The sequence below is a fragment of the Cupressus sempervirens genome, chromosome 7 (assembly GCF_028749045.1).
Source record: "Cupressus sempervirens isolate cs-2001-9-10 chromosome 7, ASM2874904v1, whole genome shotgun sequence".
NCBI lineage: Eukaryota > Viridiplantae > Streptophyta > Pinopsida > Cupressales > Cupressaceae > Cupressus > Cupressus sempervirens.
In genome coordinates, this window is record NC_143124.1 from 280775481 (window position 1) to 280789883 (window position 14403).

Genomic DNA, 14403 nt, shown 5'->3' on the forward strand with positions numbered 1-14403 from the left:
GGTTATTTGTATGTTAAGTTGGGAAGTGGCTTGCAATGGAGGCTGAGGCCCTAAAGAGGCTAAGAGGTAACCCATTGTAAGTAGTTAATAAGTAAAAACACTACAATAAATGAGAGTAAAATAAACCAAATAAGAGTCTTTGTCTTTCCTTGAGTGTTAGTACATACTAGGATGGGAGTAGAGAGGACACTTCATTGTGACCATGCATCGTTACTATGCCTTGTTAGTATGAAAGGACACTAGTGCCCCATAGAATCACTAGGGGGCTAGAGGATTAAAAGACTAGTTGGGTAACCCTAGTGTTGACTTGTGTGGTGACACTTTCCCACTAGCATTATAGATTCCCTATGTGTCTTGTAGCCTTTGGGTTTAGATGGCATTTTATCATGGAACCTTTGAGTTAGATTACTTTTAGGGTTTTTCTTGACCTAGGTATTACTTTTTATTTTGGGATTGTTATCCTATTTGGGAGTTAAGACTATCTCCTCAGCATAGTGGGAGTGGACCTTTTTAAGTTACCATAAGGTCAGGTGGTAGTGCTTTTCACTTTTACCATTGAGATCTGTCCGTTGATGCCATGGCTGGAGTTCCTTGTTCTACATTTCCTTTAATTCTATCTTTGTCTATTATGATGGATGTTTTTACTTATTGTAATGTATTTTTTATCATGGATCCTAAAGGGATGATGTAATCTATTTTATATGATGTATATTCTTTCAGCCTTTCATACCTTGTGACATGTACAGTGGATGATTGTGCATTTTGAATTAATGCCAAGTGGCATTTGAAACAAATGCATATTATTTAAATGGATTTGAACTTGTAGTTATCTTTTTATGTGGATGTGTTATTTATTAGACTTAGTATTATTTAAATTTAAATGTGATTCAACGTCTTGGGATCCTTAAGGAATGTAATCTGTTATGAGTTGCTTATATATGATTGTATGTTATTGCTTCCACTATTTTATTATTATTTTTATATATCATCTTTAAAAAAGAAAAAATGTTTGGAAAACTTAGTAAAACTTTAGGTTAGTCCTTTTGGATCCCTTGGTAGGGTGTTACACTATAGAAAAGCTAGATTAAGCACTAATACTCTAATGTACAATATTTCACTCCTAGTTCCATTTATATCTTTGTGTTGATAGCCTATGATAGGATTCTAGACATTTAATTCATAACTTATGTCCCTTTTATCGTCTATTTAGCAACCTCCTTGGTTATTTCCCTTAGTCTTCTCACTTTTCCTTCAATTCTCTATAAGCCCTTACTTTATTATACATTCATATAAGGCTTCATCTATGGTCAATTTGCATTGAGATGAGAGGATGAACAAAGTCATACAAATTTTTAAATAGAACATATTGTGTGAAGTTCCTTAAAATAAATTTTTTAAAGGTTTGACATAAACTTATTCCAAAATTTGTAAGAATTGAGAAAAAAAAATTAATTATTTTGTTTATGATGAAGAGAAAATAGGCTTTTCTATGGGCTTGAAACTCAAATAAACATATTCCAGTAGATCTAGAACCCAAAACCAACTAACTAAAAAGAATAATGCACTAACAACCCTATTCACAACTACTCTAGACATATTATCTGTGGGGTTTAAAATCCTATTCCATCTTTCATGTTTGACAGGTCTTGTGAAAGCCATTGTATGGGCCTCTTGTGTGTAGAATAATGAGATAGTCAAAAAAGGCAAAAAATGGCAAAAAAATGAAGCCTCCTATGTTCACCTAAACTAGACACCTTGCAGAGAGCCTATGACAACAAGTAGAGAGAAATAAAAGAAAGGCCTGAACAAACATTTGATGAAGCCCTTCTTCCTTCGAGTACTGTAACTTAGAAGTTTCTAGATATTGAGAGAATAAACCTACTTAAGATAATGCTTAAGGTTGATTATTGATGATTACAATTATTATTTATGATGTCCCTCCCTTATCCTAGCACACTTGTCTTATCTTTATAATTAAGTTTAACCTTCCTAAAAGAGGCTAAGATTGAACCAGAAGAAGCATAAAAAATAATCCAAAGTCTAAGACTTAATCAGATGAAGAAGATAAGGAGTAGGGTAAAAAATAAATGTCAAAGATGATTATCCATTGCTTGAGTAGTAAAGTCCTCTCCTTCCATAGGGTATGTGCAGAATCATGGTGTGCTAATAAGTGGTGACCTAAAAATTATTTAGTTTTGAAATGCCCCAAACACATTTCAAAATCTATTCCAACTTTTTCCCCACCCATCTTGATATCAAACCCAAAAACTAATACCATTATAAGACCTATTATATCTTTGGATAGAAACTCTACATATTCAACTTAAAAAAGGTCTCGAAAAAGTATTTTTGGTATGTTCTTGTGTGTTTTTTACTTCAAACATGTAGCTCTGACAACTTTTTTTTCAACCAAATTTGATGAAATGAAAAGGGTTTCTTACAAATGTTCTTAGTTTTCCATAATTGTATTGTTTGTCAAATTATGAATTTAGTAAGTAATTATTACTTGTTTTCTAATGGAGTTATGCATAAAGTCTTGATTGGCACACTAATTTAGAAACAAGTATAACTTTCAAATGGTACAACATTTTTAAAATCCAAAAGATGCACCACATTCTATGCTTCTTCTACGATAAGGAGAAATTTTTTTTAATTTTGTAGAGTTTTGAATTAGTCAAGGTAGTCCGACATGAGATATTTTTATTCCAAAAATACTATAGTAGAAAATTAATAAATAATTTTTTATTTAGAATAAAAATACTCAAATATATGTGTCACATCTATGAATGATTCGAATTCTTATATCTATAATCTTACTAAAAGATATTATCATATGATTTTTCTTAAGGTGATTAGAAATACGTCTACTTCTTACTTTTTTCCTAATTTTTTTTACTAGTGCATTAAAATTTTAAAAATTGACCAATCAATTTTTGTTATTTTTAAATAAGGCTTAGTAGTTTAGAAACAAAATTCAATTTCCTAGAGATTCTTTTCTATTAGCTTTGTGATAGAAAGTTCATAACAAGTTGAAATTTGTACATCAAGTTGACATAACCTTGATTTGGTTATTTTTAATTGCCACTTAAGGGTATAGTTTGGTTGACCATGATCCTACACATACCTTACATGTTTGTTTTCTAGAAGATTCGCTTTTGTATTACCTTCCCCATATACGTGTTGAACTCTAGTTTCTTCAAATTTATCAATGAGGCTAAGTACATTCTCAAGCTTTGAGTTCATTTTCCAATTAAGAGTCTTCCTTTTTCTTAGAGCATTTAGAATGATTTGAGAATCCCCTTCTACAATTAGTCTCTTTATTCCTAGTTGAAAGCTCATGTTAGTGTAGTTTTTTATTTCTTAGTGGGTTATTTATTTTTCTCTCTATTGCTAATTTTTTTCCTACACTTTTAATAATCTTGCTTAGGTTAATAAAGCATACCTTATTTAGAAAGTGGTTACGAGTTGTCACCTTCCTACATGTGAGCATCCATTAGCTATTTTAGGAAGATACTTTGCTATCTTTAGTTTGATAGATGGTTGCTCCTCATTGGTCGGTGTTGCCACCTCCACCCTCTTCCTAGTCTATATAAGCATGCTACCTGGCTTGTATTTGTGATCAATTTCTTTTGCATCCTCTTAATGCTATTTTTCTTCTAGCATCTGCATTACTCTCTTGGAGACTAACTCTATGTTGGTATTTTGATTTAGTATCATTTGCATTCATAATTTAAATATCTATTCTTTGCACTAGTTTTCTGGGTTCACAATCTTTTCAGATTCTAACACGGTATCAAAGTTTTTATATGTGCAAGAGCATATTTTAGTTTCCTTATTCCATAGATTCAGGGGGATTAGTAAATCTTCTTGTAGTTTATTAAAAAATGAAGTATGTTCTTCTCTTGCATCTTTGGATGATCTTGAGAATAAAAAATGTTTGACAAAAATGTTTTGAATCTCTGGGGTTTCAATCTCAAATCTGATGATCAACTTGCATATTTGAAGTTTTCAATAAATATTGCAAGTTCTAGCATACCATTGATGGACTTAGGAACCTGATTTGACATTTTCATGTCATCTTTTGGTTGCTAGGGTCGTTTCTTAGTTTTTGGAGTGGTTTTTTATTGTTAAAGGCATATAATTTACACTACAACTACATCTTTTCTACATCAACAAGAAAAATGCTTTTTGGGTTTTGTTCCCAACACCAAAAGAATATTTAGGTATATTTTAGTTTTTGCATGCAAGTTGTATATTTTTTAAAATTGAGCACTAAAAGCTATAGTTGTACCCCTCTCTATTAATAGTCACAGATTTGAACGTAATTTTCAAATGCCTCGTTCTTACTCATACAGACTCTAATTTTGATGATTCTTACTATGACCTTGGCTATTTTTTCATGCTCTATCCACTAGTGGAGTTGTTTTTTATTTTTGTACATAAATTCTTTAGAAATTATAGATCTCGGCTGTGACTGTGCATAGTTATCATTTTGGAAACTTTAGAGGATTATAACTTTCTCATACAACCTTGTATTGAGGTGATTCTTTTTTAGAAAGTGCATTACTTTTTGAGTAGATCATAGTGGTGATATTTGTTTCCTTGATTATTATGCCCAAGTTTCACTTTTAGCATATGCTCTTCATGAGGGTTTTGTAATGCATTGAAATCAAGACCACTCTTTATTTCTTGCTAGTGGTAGTTGTAAACATACTAAAATAAAGTGCCAAATAATATTTCTTTGAGGGGGGTTCTTTGATTGAGTAAAAGTGGGGGGCGGGGGAGGGGAGGGTGGTGCATTGTCATGGCTATTTTTTTCCCATTTCTTCTCTACATTTCTTCATCATGGGACTTGAAACGGAACTTGATAAAGATGAAGATAAGCCTAAGTGGTTTAAAAAATGTGATGAGTCATATGGAACATTGTGTTTGTCTGTTTATGCTTATTTGCTATTTCACATTGAATCTTTGGATACACCAAATGAAATATGGTTAAAGCTAAAAGCACTATTTGGCACACAAGATTCAATGAGGGGTCATATGTTGGAAAATGAACTAATTAGTTTAAGTCTAGGCAATTTCAACACAATCCAGGATTTCTTCACTAAATTGAAGTCACTAAAGCTACAGGAAAAACAATGTGAAATTGAAAAGCAAGATGAGCAATTGATTCTTAGTATTCTCTCTAAGCTGAGTTTAGAATATTCTATGTTTCTCTCTACCTTCTATGCTACTAAGGGTACACTTGGTACTCAATTCACCATGCCATCTTTTGATGATTTTCCTATCAATCTCACTTGAAAATAGGACAAGCTAATCTAGATGGGCACTCTTAAGTCCTCTAAGTGACATGCCTTCACTACCAACCAAGGCACAAAAGAACAAAAAGGATAAAGTAGTAACAATAATAGTAAGGACAAGAAACAAAAGAATAGCAAGGAGAAGATGGATCATATATTGGTTTCTTCAAAAGCAATTTTTGATACACCATCTTCCAAGGGCAATAAACCTAAGAAAGAAAAGGTCCAATGTGCCTATTGTATAAGACCTAGTGATGATGAACATAAATGTTTGAAGAAACAACTTGATCACTTGAGACACATTCTTGAGAAGAATAATATCAGTGTTCCCGAGTCTATCAAAAAAATTTTGAATGAAGGGTCTAACATGGCAAAAGAAAACAACAAGGGGAAAGGAAAGTGCAAGGCCCTTGTTGTAGTTACTTCATCACCATCCACTTGGGTTCTTGATGTAGGTGCTTCACACCACATGGATTCATCTAAGGAAGAACTTGCATCCTTGGAGCCATGTATTATGCCTTCTCTTTCGATGGGTAATGACACTTCTGTTGAGGTTTGTGGGAGAGAGTCTGTTGATGTGGGGGATGACACATTTCATGATGTTCTTTGTGTACCCTTATTATCAACTAATATCCTATTAGTATAATATATCACTCACATAGGTTCAGGCAAGTGAGTTGAGTTCACTCCTGATTTAGTGGAGATACATGAGTTTCACAATGATTCTACAGTTGTAGTTGGTAGAGTAAATCATCAGTCATGATTCTATCTATTTTCTCACTTTGTTCTTGATCCTCCTTTGACTTTTTGGATCACTCACTTTAATGATCTAAGTAAATTATGGCATGAGTGGTTTGGGCATCTTAACTTGTGCTACTTGCATTAGCTTAACTAGCAAAGCATGGTCATAGGGTTTCCGTCAGTTCAATTCTTAGGAAATGTTTGCCTAAGTTGCATTCTTGGTAAGCATCCTAAGGAAAATTTTGACAAAAATAAGGCATGGAGAGCTCCATAGATACTAGAGTTAGTTCATAGTGATTTGGTTGGTCCATTTCAACATCCTTCTTTTAGCAGGGCCTGATATGTCCTCACATTCATTGATGACTTTTCTTATATACTTGGGTGTACTTTCTCAAAAAGAAGTCAAAGGTATTTGATCATTTTTAGGACTTCAAAACTTTTGTAGAGAAGAAATCTAAGAAAGTCATCAAAGTTTTGCACATAGATAATGCTGGTGACTATGTCAACCATTGGTTTGAAAGATTTTTCACTTCAGAGGGGATTGATTTACAACATTCAATTCCATACAATCCTCAGAAAAATGGTGTTGCAGAATGGAAGGATAGATCCTTGAAGGAAATGGAAAACTATATCATTCACTCTAGATCTCTTACACCATGGTATTGGGTAGAGGCCATTAACTATGCTTATTATATCTAGAACCATGTTTCTCATTGAACCTTGAAGGGAATTACTCCTTTTGAAGCTTATAACTGTTGGAAAGCATTAGTTAAGCACTTTAGAGTTTTTGGCTCTCATGCATGGGCCACATTCTTGTAGAGAAACACAAGGCTTTGGATTCATAGAGCAAACCTTGCATATTTGTAGGTTATCCTAATGGTGTGAAGGGTTATTTTTTGCTCCACCCTACTACACATGAGTTGTTCATTGAGAGGAGTGTTCAGCTTGAGGAGGGACCTTCTAGCTCCCTTTCTATCACTTCTCCAACTCCTTCTACTTTGACATTAGAGTCAGTTGGAATACATGATAGATCTTCTAATGAGTCTGATTCACCTAAGCAGTCTTCTACCTCCACTTTTGATCCAGAGAGTGATTCAGAGGACCGCGTCCTTCCTCTCCTTGTCATCATTCATACGTTGATGATTTTCCTCTAGATTCTCCATCTTCTAGTCCACTTTGGGTTAGAAAAACCTTGTAGTCTATAGGAGATTGGGTTGGGGATCCGTTAGACACTAGGCAGACTTGTTCACAATTCTAGCATGCTCCGCATGTCTTCATTACTACCACCTCAGATCCACAATTATTTCATGAGGCTTCTAGTATTCTTGAGTGGGATACAAATATGCAGGAAGAGTACAGTTCCTTGATGAGGAACCACACTTGGGACCTTTTCCCTCTTCCTAAGGGAAGAAAATTTGTTCAATGTAAGTGGATCTATCAATTTTTTTTTGCAATAGATGAGTTCGTTGACAAACACAAGGCTCACTTGGTCACCAAAGGATTCTCCTAGGTTCTTGGGATCGATTACTATGAGACTTTTGTGCTAGTTGCCTAATGAATTCCATTTGACTTGTTCTTGCCATTATCATAGCTAATCATTCAGAAGTACATTAGATGAATGTGAAGAGTACTTTTCTTCACGATGACCTTCATGAAGAGATCTACATGGAGCAACTATAGGATTTCCTTCAAGATTCCTCACTTGTGTGTCATCTTTGAAAGTCTCTCTATGGCCTCAAATAGGCTCCTTGGGCTTGGTATACCAAGATGGACTCCTTTCTTCTATCAATTGGGTTCACTTGATGCCATTCTGATCCTAATGTCAATATTCTGCAACAGGGTGATTCACTCCTATTTTTGGTTTTGTATGTTGATGACTTGTTGATCATAGGAAGTTCTTCACCTACCATTAAGGCTATTAAAGTTTCCCTTAAGGACATTTTCTTGATAACTAACTTGGTCTTGTTGCATTACTTTGTCAAGATTGATATTTCTTAGTCTCCTTCCATGATCACCATCACACTATCCAAGCATGCTCTAGATTTACTCTCAAGGTTTCATATGGCTAACTCTAAGCCTACTCTAACTCCTATTCTTTCTAGAGTCAAACTTGAGGCTCAGTTGTCTTCTCTACTAGTTGATGGCACCTTGTATCACCAACTTTAAGGGAGTCTCATTTATTTGACTCATACAAGACTTGGCATATCATATGTTGTAGGCGTGGTCTCTTGATTCATGCAGGAGCCTCATGAGCTACACTGGAAAGCAGCAAAGCAGATCCTTCACTACATTCAGGGTTCTCATAGTTATGGGATTCACTATGTAGTAGGTATTGAGCTTGATTTGGTGGGCTAAATAGATTTAGATTGTGCAGGTGATTCTTAGGATTGCAAGTCTACTTCAGGTTATAGCTTCTCACTTAGTTTTGGTCATATTTGTTGGTTGAGCAAGAAGCAATATGCTATTGCTCTATCTTCTACTAAGGCTCAATATCGAGGGGTTTTGAATGCTTCTAATGAGGACATCTGGCTTCAACATCTCATTGATTTTGGTATTTAGATCAAACAACCATCAGTCATATTTTGTGACAACTAGAGTGCAATTAAGATCTCACTGAATCTAGTCCATCGTTAGTAGATCAAACATAGCAAGATCCACATGCACTACATTTGGGAGCTCATCCATGGTCATGTCATCGACCTTCACTATTATCTAAATTCTAAGTAGGTTTCTGATATATTCACCAAACCCTTCACTGAGAGCAAGTTCCTTCATTTGCAAGCTTTGTTGGGGGTACAAGATGCTTCATCTTTTGGGGGGGGCTCTTTATCTCACTTAGAGTCTTGATTATTTTTGGGGGTCTCTTCTCTCTCTTTTGGGGGAATTTTATGTACATGGGTGCCTCATCAAGCCTGACTTGTCAAGACCCATTTCTACATCCACCTAAGCTTCACTTATGGGGGGTGTTAGTGTAGTTTTTTATTTCCTAGTGGCTTATTTATTTTTCCATAAATTGCTAGTTTTTTCCTACACTTTTAATAATCTTTCTTAGGTTAATAAAGCATGTCTTATTTAGAAAGTGGTTGCGAGGTGTCACCTTCCTACATGTGAGCATCCATTAGCTATCTTAGGAAGGTACTTTGCTATCTTTAGTCTGAAAGATGGTTGCTCCTCATTAGTCAGTGTTGCCACCTCCTCCCTCTTCCTAGTCTATATAAGCATGCTACCTAGCTTGTATTTGTGATCTATTTCTTCTGCATCCTCTTAATGCTATTTTGCTTCCAGTATTTGCATTACTCTCTTCGAGACTAACTCTATGTTACTATTTTGATTTAGTATCATTTGCATTCACATTTTAGATATATATTCTTTGCACTATTTTTCTAGGTTATTAATCTTTTTAGATTCTAACAAGTCCAAGTCCTTCCTGGAAAGCTTCTAGTTCTACCATATGATTGGTTGTGATTCCTAATGGTTTGACTCTCTTGATAATCCAATTTCCAAAATTAGAGCATATAATCAATCTTATGCCTGCCATACTCAAGTTTCCTCTTGATGGTCCATAAAAGTTTAATATCTTCCACCCATATGGTGGTGGTTCCCATCTACATTCTTCCCTTGCTTTCTAGTTTTTCTTATGATAGACTAATGGAGGATTGATAAGGTTGACCCAATTCTCTTTTAGTAAAGCATCCCATTCGTTAAAAGTTCTTTCTTCTTTAATTGATCTTCTTAAATGACTATTCATGACTTATGCTATGTTTTCTTCTATTTTATTAAGCAAAGAAGTGGTTCTAATCTTAGTACCACTAAATATCTACCTATTCTATTCTTTCTAGATCTCCCACATTAGAATAGATGGAGACATGTTCCATAATTTATTATAAATCTTGGAATTATTATTGTCAAGCCATCCAATTAGATGGCTATTTAGGTTCCTAGTTATATTAGAGGTCCAATTTAGCTTTTGATGAAGCCAATATCAACATTCTTTCACATAGGAGCATTGAAAAAGAAGGTCTTATGTTGTCTCCTCATTTTCTTTGCATAAACTACATCTCAAAGGGCCTTCAAATTCCATATTTCAAAATCTATCAGTTCTTAGAATACTTTTTGGGTTGTTTCCGATAAAAAGATACATGCCTTTGGCAAGCAAGCTTGATCAGGTAGCATAATTCAATATGCATATTAATCTTTTCCCATCTTTGGGAGTTGATTATAATGTTGTACCCTTTCTTTAGCCTATACCGACCATCCTTTGAGGCCCCCATACGAGTTTGTCTTCTCTATCTTTATGATTGACCTTTCTCTATTTGAGAATTTGATCTAAGATATCTTTCTCTTTAGAGGATAGGCCTATGTACCTTCTAGAGATTTCCATGACCATATATCCTCCCCATTCACCCTATTCAACTATTTATAATTAGCTACCTTTTACCATGAATTTACTAAAGTATTTTAAATTTTTGTAGTAATGTTCAGATTGTCGAGAGTGGGAAGCCCATCCCAAGAATCTTCCCAAAATAGGGTTTCTTCCCCTCTCCCTATAATATCCCAAGTTAGATATTTAATAATCAAATATCAACACTAAATCATAAAGTTCCACACCTTTGATCCCTTAGGTGTATTTACGATTCTCAACAATGAGGATGGGTCTTCTACATTAAGATATTTGTTGTATAGAATTTTATCCCACTTACTACCTCTCTCTTGATGCATTCGCCAAACTAGTTTTTCTCCTAAGGCTTCATTTTGCTAGATAAAGTTCTTGATACCTAGACAACCTAGTTCTTTTGGTCTACAAATCTTCTCCCATTTAATTAATGCAGATTTTTTTTTATCCTCTATTCCACTCCTAAAGAAGTTTATAAGTTTCCCTTCTATTTTTTTATTGATATTTTTAGGTAGTGAGAGACATCACATTTGATATGTAGGAATAGCTGAAAGAATAGCTTTGATTTTTATCACTCTTCAATCCTTAGTTAACCATTTTCCTTTCCATCTTTTTGTTTGTTCATTGATTATGTCCAAGATAGTGCTCCAAGTCTTAGTTTTCGTTTCCTGTTTTTCCATGTATATAGCTAAATATTTTCATGGAAATGAATGCTTCCTATATCCTATTAAATTAAAAATGCAATCTTCCATTTTAGGTGATGTGCTGAGAAAGAACATTTCTAATTTCTCAGCATTCACATTTTGTATATCTAATTTCATGAGCATACATGCTTCCTTGTTCCTAATTGTTGAGTGAATGGTTTCATGAATGATCAAATTATCTATGATAGATCTCCCTAGGACAAAACTAGTTTGTTCTTATGAAATGAGGGTTGGAAGAATGTTTTTGAGACAATATGTTAATACTTTGGACATGATTTTGTATATTGCATTACATAGCACTATAGTTCTAAAGTCTTCAGGTTCTTTGGAGATCATTTTCTTGGGTATCAAACTCAAAAAGGTTGGATTAATCTCTAATAATAATGATCCTACATTTCTTGGCACTTTTATTTCCTTCCAAAGCTCCACTCCTATGATCTTCCAACATTTAAAAAATAAATAAAAAAATCTTGAAAGCCATCCGGTGCTGGTGATTTTTCAGGGTTAAGATTGAAAGAGAATTTTTTATTTCCTCTAAAGTGAAGGGTTCATTTAGCAAAAGGTTTTCTTCTAGAGTTATCAGCTTTGAAATTACTTTCAACATCTTTTCTTGTGTTATTTGATTGGAACAGTCAAAGTTATTTAAAATGTCTTTATAATAATCCACAAAAAACTTTGCTATTTTGAGGGATATTCTTCTATAATCCCTTCTTTATATTTTATGTTTAGTATTCTATTTATTGATCTATGATTAAGGGTATTATTATGAAATAACTATGTATTTCGATCCCCTTTTGCTAACCATTTCTCCCTTGACTTTTGTCTCCAAAACACTTCTTTTGCTAATATATCTTCCTGTTTTGCTAATAATTCATTTTTCTTTGTTATATTTTAAATTATCCATATTCTTTTGGATGACTTCATTTAATTTATTAAGTTATTCTTTTTTGTTTAATTTTCCTTTAAAAACATGTTATTAAAATGTGTTTTATTCCATTTTTTAAAAAATCTTTACACATTTTCAGTTTGGAGACAAAGCATTACATTTTTTTATCCTTTAAAGTTTCTTTCTTGCCACCATTTCTTAATATTATCCATGAATTTTCTATCTAAGAACCAATTTTTTTGCATTTGAATGGATTCCTAGATGGTTCTACAAGTTTGACTAGTTCTATTATAATTGGGCAATGATCTGATCCTGTATGTGGCATAATAAATGACTAAAGTGCCAAGCCTATATTGCTTAAATCTCCTTCAAAAAAGAATCTATCTATTTTTTATGCTATGTAAATGAATCCTTTTCTTCTATTGTTCCAAGTGTAAATACCATTGCTAGTTGATATATCCAATAAACTATTTTTTTCAGCCGAATATCTAAAGTCTATAACTACTTGTGTTACTACCTATGAGCTCTCATTGTTTTCCTCTAGATTTAAGATTGCATTAAAGTCACCTCCAATGAAGAAGTTATCTCTAAGGTTTTCTTCCATAAAAGTACTAATCTCATCCCATAGTCTTTTCTTGTTTATTGTTTGGATAGGCTCATAAACATTAATCAAAGTAATTTGAAGATTATTTCTAAAACTTTTTATTTTGCATCCCATCAAATTGTTGTTTGTGACCATTATATTTAGTATTAGTTTTTGTGGATTCTAAATGAATCCTATACCTCCTAATGCCCCATTTGATTCTACAAATATTGTTTTCTAGTTACCCAATTTCCTTTCTAATCTATCTCTTGCTTCTTTATTCAACTTACCTTCTTGAATTAATATTATATCTAATTCTTAATAAATTAAGGCTATGTTTTAATAATAATTTTTTGCTAGGAGCATTAAGACCCCTAGCATTCCAAGGCATGATCCTCATTGTTCTATTGGAAGGCTCTACCCCTTCCCTTCTTTTAATTTTTTTAAAATCATTTTCTGTTCCTTTTCTTGCCCATCCATAGGTCTCAATTCCTTGAGTGATTTCCTTCCACAGTTTGTTTTCTATTTACCACACTTTGAGGTCTACAAACCTTCCTAGTTGATTGATATACCTAGATTCTTCATATACTACTATGTATTGTTGATACTATATGAGTTTAGTTCTCCTTCACGTCTTCCTCCTCTTCTACTACTTCCTTAAGTATTTGTTCTTCTAGTTCTATTTCCTCAATATCTCATTCCTTTCTTTCTCCAAGCTATTTTTCTGTATCATTTTCCTTATTATTTTGTTTTGTTTCATTTAGAACCCCAAATTCTTCCCATATCTAATAGTTTTTAAAATATCTATCCTCTTCATTCATAGTTTCTTCACAATTGTTTTGATCTTCTAGGTTTGTTTTCTTAATGTAGGTGTTAACCTCGATTGGTATTAAGTATTCCTTTGATTCATTCCTTTCCTTAGATATCTATTGTTCCTCTTTGTTACTATCTTCAAAGAGGTCTTTCCCATTATCAGGAGTTTACTAAAATTTGAGTATTATTTACTTAGTCTTTTTTTGGATGGTCACATTACTCCAACATACTAAATTTGTTGCAAGTACAATATCTTCTTGACCTTGTTCTTTAGCTTGTATGGCTTTTGTTCTATCATGGTTCTTGTTTTCTTCTATCTCATCATTTTTAGTCTAGACTTTATTACTGTCTTCAAGATTTCTTTATCCTCCTTTTCTTGAATCTATCTCTCCTTTGTTAGACTCTGCAAATTTTGTCTCGATATGCCGTGATTTTTTTTCCTTGAGTTTTTATCTAAGTTGAGAGTTCAATATTTCCCTGGCTTTAATTTCCCTTTCTCAATTTCTTACTTGTTCCTTCTTCCCTTCTACTATTTGGACACCTCTACTCTTCTTTTGTGTTTGTTGAATTGTTAACTTCCTCTTCTCTGTAGTCATGAAAGTCTATTTTCCCATGTTTTCTATCTTGTTGATCTCCTAATATTATCTAGTCTTTAATATCATTCTTCATGAGTTGAATATCTTGGGTTAGTCTATTGAGATTCTTTAGGTTGTCTTCAAGCTCTTCTTAAAAGCCATTCTCTCCTTGAAATTATCCAAACGATTTAAATGTTGTAATTTTAGTTTGAGTGTCTAATATTTTTTGAACCTCATTTTCCATCTCTTCTCAATCCTTCATACCTTTTTGAATTACCTCTTCTTGTTCTGACATCTCTTTTCTTATTTCTACGCTCTGCCTCTTCCATTATTTTATTTCTTCCTCTTTTGATACTTCTTCCTAAATTCCTTTCTCTCTTTTGTGTATATTTTTGTGTGAACTTTTTA